This window comes from Onychomys torridus, chromosome 6 (assembly GCF_903995425.1).
Source record: "Onychomys torridus chromosome 6, mOncTor1.1, whole genome shotgun sequence".
Taxonomy (NCBI): domain Eukaryota; kingdom Metazoa; phylum Chordata; class Mammalia; order Rodentia; family Cricetidae; genus Onychomys; species Onychomys torridus.
The window spans coordinates 98,966,597-98,979,451 of record NC_050448.1 but is presented as its reverse complement, the minus strand read 5'-3'; the positions used below and the strand labels follow the sequence as shown (position 1 = coordinate 98,979,451).

Here is a 12,855-nt window from a genome sequence, read left to right as displayed (position 1 = left end):
AGCTGACTTTGTTCTTAAGCAGTATGCATGGTTTACAGAGTTGGACCAGAGAAGATTCATCTTTTTTTCCCCTCTACTTGGTAAATGACATTCTGACCCTAAATTCTACTTTCCTTCAAGTTTTTACTGTTACTAGAGATTTTAAAGTGAAAGATGGGCTCCATAGAAAGATGGGTACCGTAGTGTCAACTCAGCCACCCATCCCAATATATCAATTGAAGAGACTGTAGGAATGGTGAGTTGTAGAGATTTATTTAATGTGGCCACACTGTCAAATGGGACTGGTAAAGGTGTTCAGTGACATCCAAGTTCATCTTTAGGGTAGTGACATGAGGTTTAGGTTTGAGTAGAGAACATGATTGGAGAGCAAGTAAGGTGAAGACAAGAGATATGCCTAATTAATTAGTCCTGATCAAGTAGGGTCCTTGTTCATCACTGCCTTGCTTCTACTTCTGCAGGGCAGTACTGAAGGACAACGTGCACCAGACATTGAGAGCTACACAGAACTGAGGCTGTGGGCATGAATGATTCTCAATTGGTGGACATTAAAAGGCTGGGCAACCCACCATCTTTCTCCAAAATACCCAAAGTGGAAATATAGAATCCAGACCCTATCTGTAGGGCAGAGGTCCTTGATTGTAGTGAGTGAGAATAGGCTGTGGAAAAGATTGGCCCCAAACTCTCAAAATAGCTGACTTGATGTGGTCTCAGAGATAGCTCAGCAGTTTAGAACACTTGATGCTCTTACAAAAGACCCTCATTTGGTTCCTAGCACCCACATTGGGAAGGTCACTACTGGAGTTGGAGCTTGACCTCCAGGGGTACCAGCACTCTTGTGTACATACATACACAGACATACACATACACATATTTGGGAGGGGGCAAGGAAACCCTAAGTGAATATGTATTATTGACAAGGACCAATGAATGGCACAGACCCATGGTGATTTGCAAAGTCTTCCTCCAGGTGAGGATCAGGGACATGGCAAAACCGTCCTCTGGCCTGAGTACAAGCATTTATGACTAATTGACCAGTGTGTGCAAAAAGTAGCAACTATGTTTCCTCTTCCCAAATGACTAAAACCTGAGACTCCTCCTCTACAAAGACCTCCTACCAGAACTAGCTAACCCATCCTTCTCATGCTCTACATAAGAAACTTGGTTGTGTATAGTTGGTGCTGCTCCATCAGAGTGAACACAACCATTGTGTGTGTGTGTGTGTGTGTGTGTGTGTGTGTGTGTGTGTGTTCATTCCCTCATCACCCAGGCAGGTTTCCAGGACCAAGGCATGCAGGATGTGGTGCATATACATGCAATTAACAAATAAATCTTTATTTTTAAAAAAATTGGCTTGACAAACAACAAAGGTACCAGATGGTCTTAGTTAATGATGACTCTGCAGAGGACCAAGGATGCCCAGGGACTCCATAACCCTTTCATCTCCAATCATTTTTCCCATAAGAGCTGTGGGTGTGGCCAACAGTGGGGAACATGCCCTTGAGCGTTCCTGCTGACACTGGAGCTACAAAGCCAGTTTTAATGATGAAAGTCCCTTATGAACTGTGCCTGTTAGAGGAGATCAACAAAGCCCCCGGGCTGGCTTTCTAACAGCCACTGGACAATGCCCACCTGAAGCTCAGCTTCTGTTTGTACTGAATGTTCCATTACTAGGGAAAGATTTGCTACATACTGTTCTTCCCTGAGAAAAGAATATGCAGGTATAAGTTTCACCCAAGCAGACCCTTCATCTGCAGCTATGAACCCTGAAACCACCAAACTGTCAACTCACATGTATGGGCTAGGGGACTCCAGGAAGAGCTGAAACACTGTGCCTGTTAAAGTATTTTAAAACAAAGTACATCAACTCTCCCTTAAGCAAAGCAATACTTTTGGAGGTTGGAGGCACATGAGCAAATCCAAATCATGCTTCACACTTTTCTAGAAAGCAATTTGATTCAGCCAATGCCTGTCTCCTTAAAAATGTTCCTGGTCTGCCAGTGCTTTTTTTTTTAAGTCCCAGATCTAAGGAATATAATTTTGTTCAATGCCTACAAGCTATTAGTAAAATTGCCCATGACAATCTCCCCTACAACGCCAAATCCTTGCATTTTTTTAAATAAGCAGCACAGTGAAAATGCTTCACTGTCCTTCATACGAAAGGCTTTTGCATTCCTCCTGATGGGCAGTCACAGTTACTTTTTGGCTTAAAATGACCCTACATCAGAAAGCACTTTAACACTAAGGGTGTGTTCCTACATGTATTCAAAAGCTCCCCTGTGGTCTTTGGAGAGGGATTGGCTGCACACTTGAAAATGTTCCACTTAATCAGGGACGGCTGATGCAGTCAGTAAGCAAATGACAGTGATTTCCAGTCTGACCTACAAGCTGTGCCTAGGAGACGCCAATCAATCCATTAGCCACTGCACTGACTGCATGGATAAGATGCTGGATTAATGACCTTTCTCCTTACTGTAGCAACATGCCTGACAAAGTGAACTTAAGGAACAAAGCCCCTTGAGGTGGGGAGAGCAGGGCAACAAGCACATGAGGCAGCTGGTCACATTGCACCTACAGTCAGGAAGCAGAGAGATGAAGGCTGCTGGTGGGTCACTTCCCCCTTTCTGTTCAGTCTGAGATCCCAGTCCACAGTATGGTCCGCACCTCAGCCAAAATAGGCTTTCCCTCCTCAATCAAAATAGTCTAGAAAGTCCCTTACAAGCATATCCAAAGGTTTGCCTCTAGGGCCATTTTAGATCCCATGAAGTTGACAGTCAACACTATCATGGTGGCCTGTTCTAAATCGCAAATCTACAGAGAACAAATTCTTTTCCTAGGCTTTCAATTCCAGCACAATCACCAGTGCCTAGTGACTCACTAGAAAATGGGTATTGGCAGCATCCAGATTCTAGGGCCTATAAAGAATTGTGAGGGTTCCTGGGGATGGCACATGACTGCAGCATAAAGGGTTACTTAGGGACTTACAGCGAAGACTTGACATGGGGATCTTGTGCTCTTAATTTTATGTACAGGATGTCAAGCTGCATTGAGAACTCTGAAGGATCTTCTGACACCCACCTCATTGGGAACTGCTTAAGTTAACAAAACCTTCAATGTGGTGATGAGGAATCAGGCTGGGGGTTCTTGTCAGCTGCTGTTTGAAGTTTCACACCCTTTAAATAAAATAACTCATAATAAAATGATCAAAACAAAGTATAAGACCAAAAACATTCCTGCCTTTCCAGTAATACTATTTACCACACATTTCTTTAAAAAAAAATCACAAAGTTCTGCCTGTTCCCTTCTATAAACAAAAAGAGGGGGCTTGAAAATGAAAGATAACTTTCCAAGGTTCAAAGTAACAAAACAAAGTTAAGCATGTGAGTGCTAGTTTATCACGTGCTGAGCATCTTTCTGCCTTTACACATGGCGTCAATGAGGAGTGTGGGCTATTAGCCAGGCCAACTACATTCTAGTCTCACTTTTGATCAATGCTTCAACCTAGTCCTCTGTAAAATGAAGACAATGATTTTGCATCTTTCATGCAATTCTTTTTTTATACTTTATCTTATTTGTGTGTGTTTGTATGAGGGTATGCTCATCCATATATTCAACAAGTCCTCTAGAGGGCATTGAATCTCTTCGAGACAGTTACAGGATGCGTGGCTTGTTATGCAAGTACTGGAATTTAACTCTGGTCCTCATGACTGAGCAACAAGAACTCTCTTAATTGCTAAGCCATCTCTCCAGCCCTCATATCATTCTTATAAGGATTAGATGAGTTTGTGAACACAAATGGACTCAGCAAGAATTGGCTGCAATCTATGTGACATCCATGAGGGGTGACCATTATGGGCAGGACCTTTCCATTCATGCATCTGTTTTCCTATAGAGCTCTGTTTTGGTTAGTGCCTACAAGAATTACAGGGGGTTTTTTTGGTTTTTTTTTTTTTTTCATTCTTACTTATTTTTATCGAATTTAAGTCCTGGATTCCAGGGTTTTCCTGAACTCTATTCTTTACTACTTGTTTACATAAATTAGCATACACATAAAGGTTTTAAAGTAGAGAAACACAAAAATACATACATTATTTCCAATATTGGTTCTAAATCTATTTGGTTTTCTATAAATTTTTGGAGACAAAAAAAAAAAAAAACCCTAAAACTCACATACTTGAAGAATTCTCACACATTATCCAGTCTTTTTTTCCCCCAAAAAAAACAGCATTTATTGCCAAGTTACATTTTCTGGGTCACTATGTCCTATTTCCAGTTACTAGTAATTTTTTTTATTAAGAAAAATTTTTCATTCATTTAACAGACCCATCAAAGATCCCCCTCTTCCCTCCTCATTCCCCCTAGCCTCTCCCCACAACCCACCCTCTGCTCCCCCCCCAAAAGAAGGCAAGGCCTCCTCAGCAGAGAAAAACAATAACATCATGAAATTTGCAGGCAAATGGATGGAACTAGAAAATATCATCCTGAGTGAGGTAACCCAGACTCAGAGGGACAAACATAGTGGATACTAGAAATAAAGCAAAGGATAACCAGACTGCAACTCACAACTCCAGAGAAGCTAGCTAACAAGGAAGATCCAAAGAGGGACACATGAACCACCCTGGGAAGGGAAAATAGATGAGGTCTTTTTCTTTAAAAAATAAGGGTATATTAAGATTTTCTAGGGACTCAGGATGTAGCTCCACTAGTACAGTGCTTACCTAAGATGAATAAAGGCCTGGGTTCGATCCCTAATATGACATAAACAGCAGGTAGGCACATGACTGTTACCCCAGGACTGGGAGAAGAAGAAGAAACAGAACTTCAAAAGTTGAAGGTCAGCCTCGGTTACCTGGCAAGTGTGAGTTACTCTGGGGTACAGGAGACCACATTTGATTTAAGAGGGGAACAAAAAAAGATTTTCTAGGATCAATTTAAGAAATAAAACAGAAATTAATCAGTATAATCCTTGGTTTCTGACCAAAATGAAAACGAAATCTAATTTTCTAATTCCAAACAGCGATCATCTGTTCTAATTATAAATATTGGGAAACAGGAATCAGGGCCAAGTTTGGCATTTTCTGTGAAATTACTTTCATTATAAAATCTAAAAGAAATGCATTCCCTTGGTGGGAGGGTAAAATTTTGGCAGAGACACCGGAAAGATTTGGCCGAGGTCAAGAGCTGTCAATTATGCTGCAGTACAGTCTCCTTGCCTTTGGCTGGTGATGTGCGGGTTTCTGTCAGGTCTGTCATCCTGACTTTCTCATTTGAACACGTGTGCTTGCAACATGCAAACAGCACTGATGGGCTAAGATGGACAGGATGCCTCTTTGCCCTCTGGTGGATCAGACAGAAACACCACACTCCACATGAACAGTGCATTAAATACTTCAGGCAGTAGCAGATGAATTAAACCACTGCTTGTCAATTGAATGTGTGTAAGGCTAGTCTTGGTTGTCAATTGGACTACATCTGGAATTAGCTAAAATTCTGGCTGGGCACATCTGTGAGGGATTTTTTTTTTCTTAATTAAATCCTTTGAAGCAGGAAGGCATACTTCTAATCCAGATCTTTGAGGTGAGAAGGTCCACCTTTCATCTGAGTCACCCCTTCTGCTGGCACCTATACAGAGGACAGGGAAGAAGGAAGCTTGCTTTCTCTTTGCCTGCCTGCTCTCCCTGTCCCTAACAAGTCCATTCCTTCACTGGCATCAGAGCCAACTTCTCTGGAATTACAGCATATACTGAAGATGAACTGAGACATCCAACCCAGTGGACTGAACTACTGAATTCATGGACATTCCGGGGGTAGACAGCCATTGCTGGCCTAGCTGGACTACAGCCCATAAGCCATTCTAATACAAAGTACTTAAGAGACCTTGCTGCTCTTGCAGAGGACCTGAGTTTGGTTCCCAATATCCTGTTCAGGAAGTTCACAGCTGCCTGTAACTCTAGCTCTAGAGAAACTGAGGCTCCCTTCAGGGTTTTGCACTCATAGACACAGACCCACCTACAAACACACACATACACATAATTCAAATCTTACAAAAGACATTGTTGTATTTTAGTTTTATTTGTAGGATATGCTATGAAATTATTGCTTTCTAATAAAATCAAGATTTTCAAAACTCACCATTTTCAAAACTCACTCATTAGATAAAACAGAGTCCATGGGCAGACTATGGAGCCATTAGGAATGATGGCACTTTCACATAATTATTCACAATAAATTACACTAATAAATCCATGCACAATAATGAATGATTGTATTTAATTCAAGTTTTCAAGGGGTTTAAACATATGACTAACTAGTGGGATAATACCACCACCTAGTGGCCATATAAATTGGATGTTTCATTTCAGCACGTTTTTTTGCTTTTTTGTTTTTGTTTGTTTGGTTTTTTTGAGGTGAGGACCAAACCCACTGAGCTAAATCCCCAACCCCCTCATTTCATCACGTTTTAAGTAAACATCAGTTCATCTCATTGCTTTACATTGGGATGGGTTAGTAGAGCAAATGTCTCACCCCATGAAGCATCTATGATGTACATTGTGACAAAGACAAGCAGCAGAATTTAACAAGTGACCATTAAATTCCCAAAATGATTCTAATATACCTGATATGGAAAGCATTAAGTAGTTTACAGATGAAGGATAACAAACATTCCAAAACTATCTTTCATTTAATATGCTGTACTAAAGGTTACCTAAATAATTTTTGCATGCATGAATGTAGCCAAAAAGAAGAGTGAAAGAGAAAGCCTCATAAGTCATTTGGAAATGGCAGAGAGGAAAAAAGCCAAGCTTTTGAGACATTAGGCATTTAGTTGCGCATGTGTATAGCATCCTATCTCACTGATATGTATGCAAAGTCCTACAAGCAAGCTCATTCTTAAAGTGACACAGCTAATTTCCTATGAGAACACTAAGCAATTTTAGTTATTCTGGAGAGACCATAAAAGATGCAGTAAGCTGCTTGTTGATGTTGTAGTAAACATGCTGAGTGTTTCCTGACGCCAAACGCTTACTCAGGTACTACAAGTCTAAAATTTTCTGACACATTGTCACCTCCAGTTCTGTTGATGCTACTCTCTCGTTCATCCCTTAAATTTCATATGAAATCAATATAGCTCTTCCCTTGCAAGAATCCACCCTGTCTCTCCCTTACTGAACCCCTGTGAGCTGCACTCTTGAACCTAAACAGCTGAATATGCTCTGGAGAAAATCAGGCTAGATTTGAACTCAAATTCATTCCAAGAATTCCAATAAACTCCCACTGAATCTAAGAATTCTGCTACATTTCTAAGTCCAGTGACATTATCTTCTAATTATACTGTCCTTTCCCTCCAAATTTCCAAGTCTCCCTTGTCCTAATTAGAAGTTGATGGCATTCCTTTGCATTGTCCTGGAAAACAAAACAAAACAAAAACACTTCAAATCGAGGGAAAAGTACAGTCAAAAGTTTACATCATTACTTCCAATAGCCAACCACCATCCATTCCCACCTGTGTTTCCATACAGTTCTTAGGCCAGTGGTTCTCAGCCTTCCTAATGCTACACCCCTTTAATACAGTTCATGTTGTGGTGACCCCAACCATAAAATTATTCTGTTGCTACTTCATCACTGTAATTTTGCTACTGTTATGAACCACAAATGATGTAATACCTGATATGCTACCCCAGGTGCCGTGACCCACAGGTTGAGAACCGCTGCCTTAGCCTGCTCTGGCTTTTGTGCACTAGCTCCAGTTCGCCCATGCTCTCCAGTGTTATCTGTTTCCATCCCATCATGTCCCCACTTAGAACGCCTTCATTTCTCTCCAACTCCATGCTCTTCATCTCACTGTTTAACTTCTCAGAATTTTCCAAATTATTCTCCCTGCAACTGTTGTTTAAAAGACCCCCCCAAATAGCCTGGGCTCACTTTTCAGCCATCACTTTGCCTGTATCACTAACAGGACTGCTTCCTTCTTTGAATACTTAGATTTTTTCAGGATCTCATGACCCGAGCCTACCTCTTTAAGTCTCTGTAATTTTTTTCTATTAGATTGTGAGGAATGCTCAGTCCCTCCTCCCTCTTTCTATTTCTATTATCTGATTGGTTTCTTCAGCCCAGACCTTTCCCAGAATGCCGTACACATTTCAAATTCTTTCTTGATAGGGAAATGGTGCAGCATTTTCCATAACAGTTGCACCAAGTGAACGTCCCAGACACACGGGGTCCCTAAGGTTTCCTTCCTCTCCAGCTCTCCAGATTGGCTATTGCTTTCTCTTTTTTAAAACAGTCATCCTAACTGGTTTTAAGTTGAATTTCCCTGATAGTTGGTGACACTGAGCATTTTCCCATGCACTTATTAGCCTTTGTATTAGTGTTCAAGAAATGTCTATTCAAATAAGGGTTTGTCTGCAGAACAAAGATTTGCTTGAGTCTAGTAAATATTTAACAAACAAGGCTTTTTGAACTGATACACACACACACACACACACACACTTACAGACTGGGAAGAACTCTTATCACGCTACATTAAAGCAAAAACAGTCTTCTTTGCAGTAGGATCACATTGTGAAATCACAAATAACTGAATGCTTAGGTGCATTCCTATGAATGAACACTACTGAAATTAAGTAAAACAAAATTAAGTAAAAATTGAAGTTAGGTAAAAATGAAAAAACAAGCTTCAGGCTATTTACTGACTATGGTTTCTCCTGTGGAAGTCAGTCTTCATTTAAGAGGTGGGTAAATGAATGCTAATTATGGTTTTCTGGTTATTACTAGTTCCCTCACTAAAATCAAAATGGGAAAGAGGCTTATAGAAGGAGTTGAGCTGAAGAATGAGTACTCTACAGTGAAACATTCAGTTCATTCACATGCAGAAGGGAAATATGCCTAGTAAGTTTGCTTCTCCCCCTTTCATTTTATCCTTGGTAAATGAAATAAACTTTCATGACAAGTAATTTCCAATTCTACTTCCACATTCTCTCAAGTGTATCCTAAGACTCAAGGCCTTGGCGTGGTAGTGATGGAATTCACTGAATTTAAACTCAAATCTCTACTGATTAGAAATGTTATCTGTCTCAAATCCATAGTAGAGATGGACCATCACTAAAGTAGCACTTGTTTAAAAGAGATATGATTGGCTATAAAAGCATGGCTGCTTTTGTGCTGAACTTCATTTCTGAAGTTTTAGACTTACACAAAATTTGCCAAAAAAAAATGGCACAGTGTTGATTTTATCTAATTACCTAAATTAATTAGATAAGCACAGTTTTGTCTCCCCCCTGCCCCACCCCCATGGTCAGAATACAGTGTGGACTTGAGACCAGAGAGCAATAGACTTTTTTTTTTACCCTATTATATCAGAACGCACTCTATCATCACGATTTATCACTCATACATTTGTATTACCCAGAATGGGCAATGTCTATTACTTCCCTGCACCATTATTGTATACCTTCTCCTCTGTGCTGTTTATTTTTGTCAACTTGACACAAGCTAGGGCATCTGAAAAGGGGGAACCTGGTTTGAAATAATTCCTCCAAGGTATTGGCCTGTGGGCTTGTCTGTGAGGCATTTTCTTGATTGATGATTGATGGGGAGGGTCCAGACCAGTGTGGGCAATGCCACTCCTGGGCAGGTTAGTCCTCCAGTTATATAAGAAAGTAAGCTGAATAAGCCAAGAAGAGCAAGCCAATAAGCAGCATTCCTCCACAGTTTCTGCTTCCATTCCTGTCTTCAGGTTCCTGCCTGGAGTTCCTGCCTTGGCTTTGATGATAGACTATAACCTGGAAGCCAAGTAAACACTTTCCTCTCCAAACTGCATTTGGTCATGATGTTTTATCACAACACAAAAACCAAACTAGGACATCCCCCTGTCTTTACCCTACACCTTGAAATCAAGTCATAAAACCCATGATAAAACTGGTGCTACAATTAGGGAGCGGGATCAAAATCCACCAGGAGAAAAATGACGTTTGTTATTGTTTTTTATTTTATTTTATTTTTCCCTGTAGTGCTGGAGATTGTATATACAGCCATGTACATACTGAACAAACACTCCCATCTCTAAGCTACATTTCCAGCCCTGCCCCCATAATGTTTTAAACTAAATAATAATAATGTTTTTGAGCTAGGGTCTCCTGTACCCTCGACTGTCCATAAACTTACTAGGTAGCCAAGGAAGACCCTCTGAAAGCTCCTGGGGTTATAGATAAGTGCCACCAAGCCCAATATATGCCTTGCTGGGGACTGATCCCAGGGCTTTGTGCTGATAAATAAGCACTCCCAAAAGACGTGCCATCCCAAACTCTAGTAACAAATCCTTTTCAGTATCAGAAATAGATATGGTACACTTCAAAGCATTTGGCCAAGGTCCCAAGTGCTCACTTATACCAAATCTTTCAGCCAAGTACTTCGATTAAGGTCTTCATGAGTTTATAATAAAGATGCCAAAAGAAAATGCAAATATTACTACATGTCGAAAATCAAATGCAGTTTTAGGGATGGACATTTTCATAACAATACTTGACCAAAACAATGAATCTGAATTTCAACGGATAAGAGATGTGGGTGCAGGGAGGCTAACAAGGCAAGAAAAGAGCAAGAACAAAGGGAGTGGCATAAGGCAGGGTTTAAAGGCCCCGTTTCCTACAAACAAATCAACATTCTAGTTAAGTAAACTCTCATTTATCCCTTCCTCGCTATCTAACAAAACGGAAATGTTAGTTTTAAAATCTTCAGTAAGACATGTCTTAGCATAAATATACGGTTCTACAACAAATAGTGCTCCCAAAACTTATGTTGCAAGCTTAATCCCTTCTCTATAAAGTTGCCGTATTAATAATGGGGTTTTCTAAGTAGGACTTTATCAAACCTAGCAGGTGCAGATAGGCACAGAGGAAAAACCCATGGGAAGACGCAGACTACAGACCAGCCCCTTCATCTCACACTTCCCAGCTCCGGGAACTAACACAGACTCTCTGTCTAGAGTCTGATGAAGTGTGTCTGGGCAAAGCCCTCGACCGTGCTTGGGTAGTTAAGCCTTGTTTAGTTCTTTCGGATCATTAATGATGTGTGAAGTAAAACGGGAGGCTCTGTGAACTCGGTGAGCTTTACGAACACCTCTAGGCCCTTCAAATGCAAACGTTCCAGGTTTGTTCACTGGGACTGCAGCACAGAACTGCTCTAAAAAACTCCATCCCTCCAGGCATGGAGCGACCTCCTGAAGCTTTTGCGGCTCTCCCATACAGCTTTGCAACATTCTCCATGACAGCAACTGCCGCCTCAAATGGTCCATCACTACAGGTTCCCCGGGACCCTCTATTCGGTCTCAAACCGGAATGAAGGCGGTGGCGAGGCTGGTGTGGCTAAATGAGCATTCCTCTAAGGGAAATGTCTTCCTCGCCTTGGCCAAAGCGACTCCACCGACTTGCACCCGGGAGGTGAGAGCCGCATCCCGGAGGGCCTGCGCGCCACCGAAGCCCGCGCTGCCAGGACTTCTGTGTTCGAGAACCCTCGGGTGCGCTGGGTCGCGCGAAAATCCCCACGAGATCAGACCCAAAGGGCCAGCAGAGGGGCGCCAGAGGCAGCGGTAACATCAGCCCGGGCGAGGGAAAAGGGAACGCGGACAGCTCCGGGGGGGGGGGGGGGGGGGCCGGGAGCTGCGCCACCGGAAGTGACGTGTCGGAGTCCGCAGGGCCGAGAAGATGGACCGAGTAAAGAACGCCGCCTGGACGCACTGATCTCTGCGCTACAACGAGACTTCAGACAGCGCGAGAATTCTGGTTTGGGATTTGTGTTCCTCCTTCCACCGACCCACCTCATTACCCGCCCGTCGAATCCCGGACGCCGAAGCCAATCACAGAGACTGGGCACGAAAGAGGTCCGGAAAGGGCACCTAGGCCACGCCTCTCGCGCGGAGGTTCTCGGGAAAGCGTCACCGGGACTATAAAAGGACGCACGCAGCAGGTTGAAGTCTCTTTTGCTGCTGGCGGGTCTCTTTGCGGTGTCTTTTCCTGTAGTTTCCACGCCGAAGGGACCGTTAGGCCCGCATTTGTGAGCGGCCGAGATGCGGGAGACACGAGGCCGTTGCGATGCAGGCCGCTGGTCATTAGCTCCGCAGGATCGTGATGAGGGCTAGCACAGGCCAAGGCCACCGCTGGCTGTTAGCACCGCAGGAGCCTGGTGAGGGCGAGCACAGGCCACGGCCATGTGAAGCCGATCGGGTGTTAGGCGGCGTCGCGCCGAGGACCGCCACTGTTGCATCGGATGGTGAGTGACGCCCTTGGGAGTTAGCCTGCTGGGTTGCGGAACTCCATGTATCTTTGGGACCTGCCGGCTGTGGCAGTCTCCCTTCCTAGCCATGGAAGAGCATGTTCTTGTTATTGGCAAAGCTGTCACCATTTAATTGGTATCAGATTCTGACTTGAACAAGCAACATTCTAAGTTAAGAATCTGCGCGGTGCCAGGAAGTTGGGCATGCTTTACTAAACTATTGAAATACATGTTTTTAGGTAACTGGAATTCATTGCCGTTGGGTGATGGAAGGCACGTTAAGGTAAGTTCCGTTTTGTTGAATATTTGCGGGGTTCTGGGTGGTGAGGAGGCCGTTATTGAGGCTAGGTGCAGTTTGCTCTTGTACTTACATAATAGCCGACTGTATAGAAAGTCGCTAAACTGAAAGGGCCTCAAGACTGTAAGGGAGCTACACAGATATTCTGTAATGGTTGGTTTTCTTTTCTTGCAGGTATTTAAAGCAAAAGTCGTTGAGATTTTCCGGGCACCTTACAAGGGATCTTCACGTTTAAATTTTGGAAATGAGTACTGTGGATATTAATACGGCACTGTTTTCAATACAGTCAT

At 42.6% G+C, this 12,855-nt stretch overlaps 1 non-coding gene across 1 annotated transcript; it reads left to right on the top strand.

The window, feature by feature from the left end:
• Window positions 1-12,305: 12,305 nt before the first annotated feature.
• LOC118586459 lies at window positions 12,306-12,435 on the top strand. The gene has a single exon (XR_004945344.1). It is a non-coding gene; the product is annotated as a small nucleolar RNA SNORA24 (small nucleolar RNA).
• Window positions 12,436-12,855: the final 420 nt, after the last annotated feature.